At 41.5% G+C, this 13,605-nt stretch overlaps 1 protein-coding gene across 3 annotated transcripts in view; it reads left to right on the top strand.

Annotated features, from left to right (window-relative positions):
• The first annotated feature begins 2,484 nt into the window (after nucleotides 1-2,484).
• Nucleotides 2,485-13,605, top strand: part of CNOT3 (CCR4-NOT transcription complex subunit 3) — a 46,527-nt gene continuing 35,406 nt past the window's right edge. For 2 of the 3 annotated variants that reach the window (XM_039335060.1, XM_039335061.1), the window contains exon 1: nucleotides 2,485-2,609. The gene's annotated coding sequence lies outside the window, so the exon portion shown is untranslated. The remainder of the gene's footprint in view (nucleotides 2,610-13,605) is intronic. The other variant, XM_039335062.1, reaches the window with a different exon arrangement.

Here is a 13,605-nt window from a genome sequence, read left to right on the forward strand (position 1 = left end):
CATTACTTTCAGGAAGATCAGCTAAAGGATGGTGAAATAGCTAAAGTTTTCTTGTATATTTTACTTAACAATAGTTTTAAAAATGCATTTAGTATATATTTTGGAAGAATCATTATTAAGACCTGTATCTAATTCCATTGTTTTGTGGAGTAAGAATAGAGGAGAATTCTTGCTGTCTGCTGTCTTGTGGCTTGGACATTATTCTCCTAAGCATAGCCCTTACTTCCTATACCTTTGGGGTAGGACTTCACCTTCTGGTAAATTGAGCACAGATTAGATGCCATCAACAGTTGTCATCAACTCTTAAGAGAACACATAGATTTCCCCCCCTCCCCCATGAAATTTAGCATAGACAAAACATGTCACTATGCATTTGGTTGTAAAATACTGTAGCTATGCCTACCTCCATAATGATGGTGTTGCACGAAATTGACATAACAATTCTGTTCATTTCTGGCATGTGTATTTGGTTATGTTTTTGTGGGGATGGGCGCGTATCTCTGTTCTGTGGTGAAATTTCCCTTTAGAGAATAGAGGGGGTCACGTTATTCACCAAAGCACCAGAGATCAGAACAAGAAGGAATGGTTGGAAACTGATCAAAGAGAGAAGCAACTTAGAATTAAGGAGAAACTTCTTGATGGTGAGGAGAATTAACCAGTGGAACAGCTTGCCTCCAGAAATTGTGGGCGCTCCATCACTGGAGATTTTTAAGAAGAGGCTGGACAGTCACTTGTCTGAGATGGTATAGGTCAGGGGTAGGCAACCTTGGCTCTTTTGTGAATTGTGGACTTCAACTCCCAGAATTCCTGAGCCAGTCATGCTGAGTGGAAAGGGAGAGGTTTCCAAGTTGAGCCATGCTGGCTCAGGAATTCTGGGAGTTGAAGTCCACGAGTTATAAAAAAGCCAAGGTTGCCTACCCCTGGTATAGGATTTCCAGCTTGAGCAGGGGGTTGAACTAGAAGACCTCCAAGGTCCCTTCCAGCTCTATTTCTATTTTATTCTATTCCTATCCTGTTCCTATCCTATTCTAATATTCTAATAGCCAACGTTGTAATACCAGAGATTTAATCTGGCATTTTCCATTGCTTCACAAAGAAGCAAAAGTGGCTGAACCATTTTTGCAGGCTTAATCATGCTAGCAGTATTCAGGAGGTGAAACTCTTTAGTCTTGTTTTGTTTTGTAGCAATATAATCTGTTGTGCAACCCTGTGACCTGAAACCATTATGACCAAATAAGTTCTGAAAACAACCATCAGTACCTCCAGAAATGCAAAATGCTTCCTCCGATGGGCAAAGACAAGGTATCCAAACCTTTAGAGAAAGAGTTAAATTTGAAAAAAAAAATAGGAAAAGAATATTGTTAATAGACTGAATTTGAGAATTTTTAAAATATTTTAAATAAAAACCCAGAAACCAGCTACAGATTTACCTAGGGACCTAATAAGTCTTTAAGGCAGATGTAAGAGGACAGGCTCATGTGTGCTTACTAACAGCGAGATTTGCTTGTTATTCTGTAAACGCAGCCCTGCAACTTATGCAACAATATGATTCAGCAAAGCAAGGGTTATATCACTATTGAAGTTGGTCTCTTTCTTTGATATGTCTCTTATTTGGATGCTGAGATTCTGCACATATCTCAATAGCAGCAAAGTACCTTCATTTTTATCAGCTCGTGAACGCTGCTGTGCCCGCCTAAATCTGTGACAAGCCTTTGTGATAGCTGGATAGGAAATGCTGAAATAAATCATTAAACCGAAGCCCGAATAGAACCTCTACCTTGGAAATGGGTCGTTCTTTCTTCCCTGATTGGATATTGTGTGTTTAATTGACAGGTTGCCTCTTAAGAGTTTCCTGCAGATTGTCCCGCCCCGACCCCTTTTACCTTAATGTAACCAGCTTCAAAACGTGCATGCCAATACAAAAGGGGAAGGTTCTACGGGGCGGCACAGCCGTCCAATGAGGAGACAACATGTGCAGGCTCGCTTGTTTACAGCCAATGGGGAGACACAGCCTCAAAATCTTTCGCGCTACCTCATTTTTATTAGTTTCAGCCAAATATCAGGACCAAGGAATAAATGACAAGGCTGCCATCCAATAGCCTTTCTTACTCTTGCCAGTATTCGTGTACAGGAAGCGATAGTCAATCATATAAGAATGAGATTTGAGGGACAGTTTTGTTACCCATTAGGAGGCAGGCTTTGACGTAAACTCCGCCTTCCCGGCTTGTTTTTCGCGGAATAGTAGGCGTAACATAACTACTCTATCTGCGCCTCTTCAACCAATGGTAGCCCAAGAGTGCTTTGAAGGACACCACCTCTTGACAAATAGATCCCATGCATTGCTATTAATGACAGCTGCGGCTGCGCCGCGTCGTCCCACCCTCCCCGTTCCCTCTTCCGTCCAGTTTCCTATTATCCAATCGGAATGGTAAGAGCTTGAGGAGCGGGAGGATTAGCCAATACAGATCAGGGGAGGGCGGATCGAGAGAAAGTAGAGGGGGGAGGCTGCCGCCATCTTGGATGCCGCGGAGCCCGAGAGACGGGGGCGAGAGAAAGAGAGAGGGAAGAAGAGGGAGAGTGAGAGAGACCCGAAGACGCCGGAGCTGCCGGTGAGACAGCGGGAGGGGGCGGGGCCTAACCGAGGGGCGGGGCTTGCAGGTGTCTACGGAGCTCCGTAGGGGGCGGGGCCAAAGTGTTTGTTGGGGGCTCCATAGGGGGCGAACGATGTTCAGGGCAATGCTGGTCCTATAAGTGTTGGGGAGGGGATGTCTCTGGAGTGGAAAGGGAGCTCCTACGGGCCTCGAGTTTCATGGGGCTCCGATCGAGGGGGCCCTGGAGAGGGGTTGGCAGGGCTGGGGTTCTAAAGGTGAGCCCCTCACCTGTAAGCATTGGGGCCCCTTAGGCCCCTATGGGCAAGGCAGAGCTGGTGTGGCAGCCTATGGTGGAAAAGCATGGGGTGGGATGCGGTGTAGTGTAGGTTGCTCCCAGTGGGATGTTTAATTTTTTCTACTGGTGATGCTAAAGGTGCCCATGGAGGTCCTGGAGTCTGTGCAAGAGGGAGCACCGAAATCACTAAAAGTTGCAACCTTTGTAAGGAGGCTAAGACACTGTCTGGAAAGAGGATGCTTTCTGAATAATCCCTAACCCATTTCAGTCTTGCATGGAGAAAGAAATCTGTAGGAAGGTTCTTCCCAGAGAGTAGTCTTCCGTGATTGGGGTTAGGCCCATTAGCCTGTCAGGGCAAAGATCCTCCCAACTACAAGAAACTCAGGGAGGTAAGAATATGTGTAAGTGAGTTTATCTTACATCCTTAGATAATGCAGAATACATAGATCCTTATTTGTTTACTCCTTCCAGTGCATTCTGCCGTGGTTAAGATTTTAGTGGGCTTTGCCTAGTGCTTTACATTAGTCAAGAGCTAGAAATCTTTCCACAGTTCTTAAGATGCAGAATTCTGCACTCTGCCTGATTTCTGCACATAAAAATACTGTAGCCTTTGGATATCACCTTGCCAGAATTGATTGTGCTGGTTGAAGGTTGATGAAGTTTGAACACACCTGGAAGATTCCAAACTTCTGTAGACCACCACAGTAAATAGAATTGCCTCTAATGTAGAAAATACTTTATGTTCCTGGTCTCTTTATCATCCTTACAAAATTTATTTCAGAAGAAAAAATGGAGGAAAGTCTCAACAGTGTAGTTACTTAAAAATTAAAGCTATGTTGCAAGATTTTTTTTATTATTGAATATTATTAATATTGAACATAATATCAACAGGGTGGTGCTATACAGACAATGCTAGATTTGCTGAATCCTAGTTTCAAATGCACAGTAGATTCTTTCAATAAACAAACACACTTTCTTTTCATGTATTTATTTTAAATTCTGCCTATCAGCTAATATTCACCCACAAAAGTAGCTTAGGCCAAAATTGTTAAAAACAAATCATGTTCTGTGTTTAAAGAGAAGTAATCACTGTCAGTGTAGGAATTGTCTGGATCTTTTGGGTTTCTGTAACTTGGATGCTGCCATTGCATAGAAAGACTTTCTCATACTATCACCAGCCAGATTTCGGATGAAAATTCATAACTAAAAGGCTCTTCAGGGATCTGAATGGGTAGATAACTTCATAATGCCCCAGCATCAATCCCCACATCATCAAGTTAAAGCAGGAGTCTTCAGTCTAAATCTTGTCTGATACTTTTGCTTATAACTCTCCATTCTTGACTGTTGCTTATTCTAACCATGTTTGGTAGTTTTGGTACAATAGTCTGGAGGGATTTGAATTAGGGAAGGTTGAGTAAAAGGATCTCTACATGGGAGATTCAGAAGGACCATCAGTTGAGGCTAGAGATAACTAATGCCACCTGGAAAAGACAGGCAGGCCAATATAGTAGCCTCATTTCATATAAGGTAGATTAACTATGGTGTGTTTGATAGTAGCAGACAGGAAGCAAACTATTCAATATACTGCCTGTGGGGATACACAGAGCCTCAGCTATGGTGGGATTTGAATTCCCAGGTTGACTGGACCACTTGCTATAACTTAATGGTGGCTTGTATTTTTACCCAGAAAGTTGGTCTACACTGCAAAATACAGTCAATAAAGAACTTATATGATTTGATTTCCTTGAGGTGGAAAGCATACTTCCAGATAGTTACGCCATCAAATCATAAGATCCAATGATATCATTTGAAGTTATAGTGTTGGTACAGGAAAGTACCGTAGCACTTTCTCCACACAAACCATACAGTTAAGGAAAATGCCATATTTCTTTTCTATGTAGCATGTTATTTACATTTGTGCCTTGAATGTAGAAACTCTTTTAAATGCTGTAGGACTTTGCCCATTGTATGATCCTATAAATATACCCCCACCCTGTACTACAATGAAAGTTATTCTTTGGCTGTTAAATCTTTAGAGATCCTTCATAGAAAATAAGGTTGCGGGGGATTATTTAGACAGTTGTATCCAACAAGATTTAGCAACTGAGATTTAAGCATCGGCAGCAAATGCCTATCCAGCCTCTGCGTGGACAACCTGAAAGCCTGTGAATACGTTAGAGTCACATCTGTACAGTTCTGGTCAGCACAATACAAAAAAAATTCTGAGACCCTAGAAAGTGCAGAGAAGAGCAACGAAGACGATAAAGGGTCTGGAAGTTAAATTGTATGGTAAATAATTGAGAGGAAGCTAGCCTTAATGAAGAGAAGGATTAGGGGAGACATGATAACTGTCTTTCTTTACTTGTGGGGCTGTCACAGAAAAGAGGGGATTGACCTATTCTCCAAAGCACCAGAGGGCAGGACAAGAAGTAATGGATGGAAGCTTGTTATCCTAGAACAGTGGTTCTCAACCTGTGGGTTGGGACCCCATTTGGGGTCGAACGACCATTTCACGGGGGTCGCCAAACAACGCAGTCCGCCATTTTTTTTCCTCCTTTTCCTTAGCTGTGCTACTCCCTTTTATTCTATTGGCTTTTGAAAGCCAATAGAATAGACTTTCTTGAATAGAGTCTAATTCTATTGGCTTTCAAAAGCCCATAGGAATTGTCCAGGCTGTCTCTGCCCTGCTGAGCCTGCCAAAAGTCCCATTCTGCAAACGGTGCTGTACCAATTGAGTAGTCCTCGACTTACGACCGGTTGAGTAGTCCTCGACTTACGACCGGTTGGGGGATCTCAGCATTAAAAAGGTTGAGAACCACTGTCCTAGAAGTAAAGAAAAACTTTCTGACAGTTAATGAGTGGAATAGTTTGCCTCCCAGAATTGTGAGTGCTCCATTACTGGAGATTTTCAAAAATAAACTGGACAGCTACTTGACCAAGATGTTATAATGCAGGGGTCTTCAAACTTGGCCCTTTTATGACTTGTGGACTTCCAGAATTCCTAAGCCAGCGTGCCTGGCTGAGGAATTCTGGGAGTTGAAGTCCACAAGTCATAAAAGGGCCAAGTTTGAAGACCCCTGTTATAGTGTCTCCTGCCTTGATAAAGGGATTGAAGTAAAAGGTCTCTTCCAGGCCTATAATTCTGTGTTCTCTATGGATATTCTGACTGGCCCCATTCAGCTGCAGTGGTCCTCCTTTTACTCTTTGAAAGATCAGTGATAAAAACAACTAGATATCAGCAAAACCTGTCTCCTATCCTGTTGGAGATATTGTTCAACCTTTGTGTGCTTCTATTCCCTACAGTGCTCTGTTCAAAAGGGAACAGTCTTGTCAGTTTCACCCTTTTTCCTTTTATATCATTATCCCCACATCTTGGAGGAGCCTGAGAGAAAGCATTTTCTATTAGACCACCTAGTGAGTTCATAACAGGGAGGAGAGATTCATAGCTAGATTCTTAAGCCACAGCTTAGCCCCTTAGCTGCTGCAGTGTTAGCACCGAGAGAAGCAAGGGTATTTGCATCAAGAAAAGATGGTCTCTTCTGAGAGGTCATATGCCAGCGAAGTACATGCTGGCATACCCTGAATCCTGCCATATATATGGAAGCTGGTATTAAGGAAATATGGAAGAATGTTATGTGGATTAGGTTCTGGTGGAGGAATTCTTTCTCATTACTCCTTCATATCATGTTCTCTGCAAATGGCATTTCAGTCTTAGCAGTTCAGGTTTGTTTGTCATTGCAACAATTGTATTCATGGTATGTGCTGCAGTAAGTCCCCATTAATATCCATATCTTACGTTGGTTGCTTAGAACAGATGTCCCCAACCTTTTGGGCACCAGGGACCGGTCCCTTGAGAGAGGTTTTTCCACGGACCAGAGAGCGTGGTTTTATGTGCTGCCTGCATCTCACGGATGGGGCTTTGCTTGTTTGTGCAGACCGGTTGCTAGCATGCCGCAGCCCGGTATAGCTAGCATGCCGCAGACCAATACAGGGCTACGGATCGGGGGTTGGGGACCCCTGGCTTAGAATGTCTGCATAGAGGAGAATATGGAGAACTGCATGATTACAAAGATGGTTAGGGGCCTGGAAGCTAAGACATATGAAGAACAGTTACAGGAATTGGGTATGCCTAGTTTAATGAAAAGAAGGGTTAGGGGTGACATGATAGCAGTGTTGCAATATTTAAGAGACTGCCACAGAAAAAAGGAGGTCAACCTGTTCTCCAAAGTACCTGAAGGCAGAATAAGGAGCAGTGGATGGAAATTAACCAAGGAGAGAAGCAACATAGAACTAAGGAGAAATTTCCTATCAGTTATAACAATTCATCAGTGGAATGAAGTTATGGGTGCTCCAACCCTGGAGGTTTTCAAGAAGAGATTGAACAACCATTTGTCTGAAATGGTATAGCATTTCCTGCTTGAGCAGGGGGTTGGACTAGAAGACCTCCATGGTCCCTTCCAACTCTGTTATTCTGCTAACTGCATCTAAATAAACTGTATCTAAATAAAAATGAAGCTGAAGTGGTCTTTGACCTTTGTGGGCCAATGCAAAGTTGGCTAAATTTGTAAAAAAAAAAAAAAATCTGTCTCTGTAATGGATGGATCAGGAACATGAAAATTTTACTTCAAGTCCAGTTTGGGCTTACTGTGATATTGGGTCACCTTTTGGGACAGTTAGAATAGTGTTCATTTCTGAAGTTAAGTTTCTTAAGCTTGTTTCCCTAGAATCAATTCCCATTGTTCCAGTTGTGCATCTTTTGTCTTCCAGGTATTCCACTATAAGGTAACTCCAATCCTGTCAGAATTTTTCTGACCTGCAGTTCAGTATCTTATAGCAAACCATCAGCTTCTTGGATTGAGTTACGTAAATATGTTAGTCTAGAGAGAATAGATAAAACAAGACTCTTTAAACTCTATGCTGTAAGCCCATATTTCTCAATCTTGGCCACTTTAAGATGTGAGGACTTCAACTCACAGAATTGCTCCAGCTAGCCATGCTGGCTGAGGGATTCTGGGAGTTGATGTCCATGTACCTTAAAGCTGCCAGGGTTGAGAAACAGTGCTGTAAACACACTATTGTTCAGCAGGGAAATTTGAGTGATGGCAGGACAGAGAAAAGAAAGTGTTTCTGTATACAACAGATTAGTAAACTTTCCGTTTCTGCTGCCACACATTTTGGCAATGGTGTATAACAGAGGTAGATTTTTAAAAAAAGCAGACAAAGCAACCTACGGAAATAGGCTTATCAGGTACATCTGTGATCACTCATTTCTGAAGTTTATTTTGCTGTTTATTGGTATTACTGCAGCATTTTCCAGTCTGTTACCTTTCAAATTTATTTCAATGATCTCCAGTCCACAAGCTAGACATTACAGGAATTAAATCCAAGAGCAGCTTCATTATTATAATATTGTCCCGGGGCAGGAATGGAGAACCTGCTGCTCTTTAGATGTTTTAGACTAGAATTCTCAAAATCCAGTTGGCTGAAACTAATGGGAGCTGGATTTCAAATATTTTAGAGGGTTACCAGGTTGTTCTTTCCTGGTCTGATATTACAATTTTATTCAATGTATTCTTCATTTTTGCTTCCACTAATTTTGGGGGAACTTACGCAGGACTTACCTTTTCTCTCCGCTCCTTTTTCTAAGTCACTGGGACTTTAGAAAATGGGGATATTCCTGTTTATCTCTCTTCAGTCAGGGGTCAGATATTATAAATATGGTAGCTACATTTTCTACTGTCCTCTTGGTTTTTTCAGCAGTTGTAATCAATCAGCCCCTTCAGTAAGGGTTGTTTTTGTTTTTTGTATTTTAAATAAAGCACCATCTTCAAGACTCCATCTATTCTTTTCCTTATCTTCAAAATAATATAGGAAAATCTATCCGAGTTAACAAGATGGTGAATAATTGATTAAAAAATTAAAAAATATAATTTTGTATATCATGGCTTCTGACACCCCCCCAACACACACAAACAATTAAGTAGCTCTTTTTCCACATAAAAGAATGAACTAGAGCAAAAGTTAGAAATCGGATATACACATCTGCATAATAGATCACTTAACTGAATATTATGCAAATTATCTCTTGTTTATGGTAGATTACTTCTGAATAAATATGGTTGCATTGTTGGCTTATTAGCCAGTTAATACATACTTTCCTTGGAGAAACACTACTCTGCCCAGTAATTAATACGGTAGTATTTTCTTCTTCATGGTAATATTTTCAAGCAGATATGTTGGTGCCTATCAAACAGACATCAACTTTCTGTAAAGTAACAAAACTCCATCTGCAAAAGAGGCCTAAGGCCCATACAGGCAGCGAGTATGGATTTATGCTCCTTTGTCTGTGTATTGATGGGTAGATATATTTCAGTAGCTCTAGCAACTATTTAATGTGCACATTAACAAATAGCTCAAATCTTTTTGTTTGTTCCTCTGAATTGAGAGAGGTACCTAGGACTAAGCCTAAAACAGTTGGAAATAAGGTTTGAATTAGCCTTGATACTTGGCAAATTAAATCATTGATTTAAATTGCCTTATTTTAAAATTGATCCATTTTGGCTCAGGCCAAGTGTTTGTGCCTGCACACTAAATAACGATTCACTCTTTAAATGCAGCTTTGTATGCTAGGAAGTTTTCTGTTTCTTTTTCTTCCTTTTTTTCAGAAACCAATCAGGAACTTTTCTTTTAAGAAGTGAGCAGAAAAGATTCCTAAATAACAGAAAACTGCTTTCTAAGTTACCGTTAAGCTTAAGTAAAGCTTGAGAGAGTTCCTAAAACAGGATAGACAGGAAGTGATTTGAAACAGTTGGAGTGTCATCTATATAATTTATTGTAGATCAAGAAGGATTTATAGTTCCCTAGTTTCTGGATGAAAACTGGGTTACAGTAGACTAAAATGTGGATGGTAAATTTGTGGCTCTGTGAATATTCACACAACACAACCCATAATGAACCTTGTTATTTGCATAGCACACAGACCCATAAATGAACTGACTTTATTTTAGGTTACCAAATGTGAATTCAGTCATTTCAATAAACTATAGTTAAGTTAGCCATGGGTTAGCTTATTGTGTAAACACAAACTGTTAAAGTGCTTTTCCCTTCTGTTGCTTTGGTTGATGAAAACCATGATGGCCTTTTTCTGCAAAATGATAGTCTAGACAAATTAATGGTCTAAGTACTCAGATGGCCCAGCATTTTAATTTTTATTGTATGCTCATCTGCCAGTTTTTCATCCTTGGCAATTTTAAGATGTGTGGACTTCAACTCTCATAGTTCTCCAGCTAGCTTGACAAACATCTCACTAACCAAATTGCCTGTTGATGGACAAATCACTCCGTTTTCTGAACAAAATCCTTTCAGCCAGTTGTTTTTTATTTGTTTGTTTGTTTAAATAGATCAGCTTTCTTTCCCAGCCTTTCCAAAGAATGGGAAAGCACTCAGGATTTTATGCTACAGCCCATACTGGCTGATGATGAATCCTGAGAGCTGAAGCCTTAAAGTGGCTATGACGTTAACCTGAATTTGTAAACTAACTCAGAGGAATTGACCTGACTTCCTAGTGAACCTTTAACAACAGTAATGTGCAAAAATTGGCAAGTAAAGCTGGGAGAAAAGAGAGATCAACACTTGCTAATGACAGCAAATGAAGCTGCTCTTAATGGTCTGGAACAACTATTGGGGAGATAAAAGGGGGGAAAATGAAAGCTTAGCTCTGTTCCTTCAGTGGCAGATTTCATGGTCCACTCTCCACCCCAGCTTCCTGTAATTAGCAGGATTTTCATGCTGCCTCTCAGCAGAGAGAAGAAGAAGAGGGGTTTGCAGAGCAAGAGTGCCCAGCCTGGTTGAAACTGTAGCTGGAAGATTCTTCTTTTGCAAAGACTGATTTTAGAGGTATAAATACAGTCTCCCTCCCTCCCCCCCCCCCCCGTTGAGTGGGAATCTGGCTATTTGGAAGTGGCAGCTCTCTAGCCGGGCTCACAGGACACGCCGAGCTAAAACCAGGTTTCACTTTTTATGTTTTAGTGTGTTGGGTGAACCAGGAAATGTGGTTTGCAAAACAGGTTTATACTTTAGAACAAAGGTGGGCAGCCTTTTTGTGGCTGGGGCTGTAATGGGTGAGGTGAGAAGTACAGTAGCTGGAATCTGGATTACATTATACCTTTTTAGTCTCTCTCTCTGTGTCTGTGTATTATTTACCGGTACTTCCCACCTCAGAATGGGAGAGAGATGTGATGTGTATTTCTGGCAACTGCAGTCAGTTGTGACTAATGGGGCTACTAGGGAGGGTTGTGGGGGTCTGTATAAGTCTTGGGATCTCAAGGTTACCCATTCCTGATTTAATGTGTTAGCTGCAGACATGTCTAGGGAGATAAAGAAATTGGAGGGGGGGGAGCTTTCCTGCTTTATATTTTTGTTTTCTTTCCTAATGGATTATGAAATGTTGCATGATTGTTTTTAAAATAAATGTTCCTATGTTACCTCCTAATGTTTACCCCCAAATGATTTATGAAAACTATATAGTAAAACTTTATGTAAGACTAATTACATTATCACATAGTACAATTATATTAGAGAGTATAACTCTGAAATACCAAATGTTAGAGGCATTGACATTTATTTTTACAGGAGAAGGAAGGGCTCAGCCTATCTTTGATAATGGGCTTCCTTCCTCTTATTGATGTAGAGATTGCTGGATTGTGGCCTGTCCTTCACTAGTCCTCAAAACCCTGGGAATGGGGTAAACATTGGCAGTAGCATCCATTTATCTATACTTGTAAAGGGTGCTAAACATAAGCACTTCGTATGTTCAAATTCCCTTTTGCTCACCTCCCAAAAAATGGAATTGTTTTCTAGGAGTTTTATTTTTCAACATTTGTGGAAAGTTTATATCCTTGGTTGGCTAAATGTGCATAATAGTAACTGATTTAGTAAACCAGGGTTAAGCAAGCCTTTATGTATAATATGTGAATGTATCTTGTGCTTGCTTTATTGTACATTCTTTCTCTTAACTCTGTAATTTGCTCTGAATAGATATGAGTGAAGACAAAACTGTCTGCATTTGAAATGCAGCTCGGCCTTTAATTATCAGAGATTGGGATCACTGGACTAAAATGTGGCTAGATATTTTGGCTTAAAATGTATGAGCCTAGTCGCTGTGGTTTATTTATGGATCACTATATTGCTCAAACTAAGTTTGGTTGATTAGTAAATCATGGCTTCGCCAGATCGTCCCTTGATCACCCAAGGCTTTGTACTACTCTCAGATTTGTACATTAAGACACTGTTTAGCACTAATTTGTTGAATAAACCACAATAGGCTGGGTTCTCACCACATACTAAGCTATCTAGACCGAACTATATTTTGGTCTAGCACAGGGGTAGGCAACCTTGGCTCTTTTATGACTCGTGGACTTCAACTCCCAGAATTCCTGAGCCAGCATAGCTCAGCTTGGAAACTCTCCCTTTCCCCTCAGCAGGGCTGGCTCAGGAATTCTGGGAGTTGAAGTCCACGAGTCATAAAAGAGCCAAGGTTGCCTACCCCTGGTCTAGCATGTTGTCTACAAACTCATGTTCATGAAGGAAGAATTATCTGCATGGGATATAGACAGAGATGGGAGAGCTGTTTTGGACTCAAAATTCCCTTGACAAGTTTGGGATGGAATTCAGTTATTAGCAGAAAAGAAAGGTTCTTGAAAGATCAATTTCAAGAAATTTATGCCAAGCCAAGTAGAGAATTTGGGGAAAGAAATGGACTCTAGCACAGGGCTTTTCAACCTTTTCACCCACTGTACCACTTTTAGGATATGACAATATCCTAGTACCACCAGTCGCCTAGCAAGGTGTCAAAAACTTGATGACCCAAAAAAAGGAAAAAAGTGATGAAGTACAGGTAGTCCTCGATTTACAACAGTTCGCTTAGTGACTGTTCAAAGTTACAATAGCACTGAAAAAAGTGCCCCCCAAGCCACAGCCGAGCAAGACACCTGCCTGCCCACCCGGCAGCGCTCTTTCTCCTGCCCAAGGTTTTCATTGTTGTGAGCATTTCTGTTGAGGATTGGCAGCGGGGGTGGGGTGAGGGTGTTTGGTTTTTATTCCTCCCATCTACTGGGTGGTTGCAGCAGGTTTTGGTCACTTCACATGTCCCTGGGACACTGTAACCATCATAAATAGGAATCAGTTGCCAAGGATCTGAATAAAAAACACAAGACCCTGGAGATGCTGCAACATTCCAGGTGATTGGTGCTTCTTCAGGGTTCAGCAGAAGGGCCAGGATCAGGGCCGAGCTCCAGCTGGAGCCTGGCGCTGATCCTGGTACTTCCACTGAGCCCTGACAGTCCCGAAGAAGTGCTGATCCTGGTGCTTCCGCTGAACCCTGACAGTCCCGAACAAGCGTTGATCCTGGTGCTTCCGCTGAGCCCTGACAGCCCTGCAGTTCCAGCCATCTCTTGCTCAGGCTTGTGCAGTGCTGCCACCGGTTCAGCTCATTCCCTTCCCCCACTACCACTTTTCTAGGATGGTTGCGTACCACCTGCCAGGTGCCAATGTACCACAGGTGGTACCCGTACCACTGGTTGAAAAGTCTTGCTCTAGCAGTCCTGATCCAATCTAGAACAAAATGATAGGATGGGCTGGTAATGGTATCTTCTGCTTATGCCTAAATCCACCAGATTTGAAAACTAGCAAAGCAAGGAGCACAGTAGGTTAATCTTTTTA

This window comes from Crotalus tigris, unplaced genomic scaffold (assembly GCF_016545835.1).
Source record: "Crotalus tigris isolate CLP2741 ecotype Arizona unplaced genomic scaffold, ASM1654583v1 scf7180000017639.5415321, whole genome shotgun sequence".
NCBI lineage: Eukaryota > Metazoa > Chordata > Lepidosauria > Squamata > Viperidae > Crotalus > Crotalus tigris.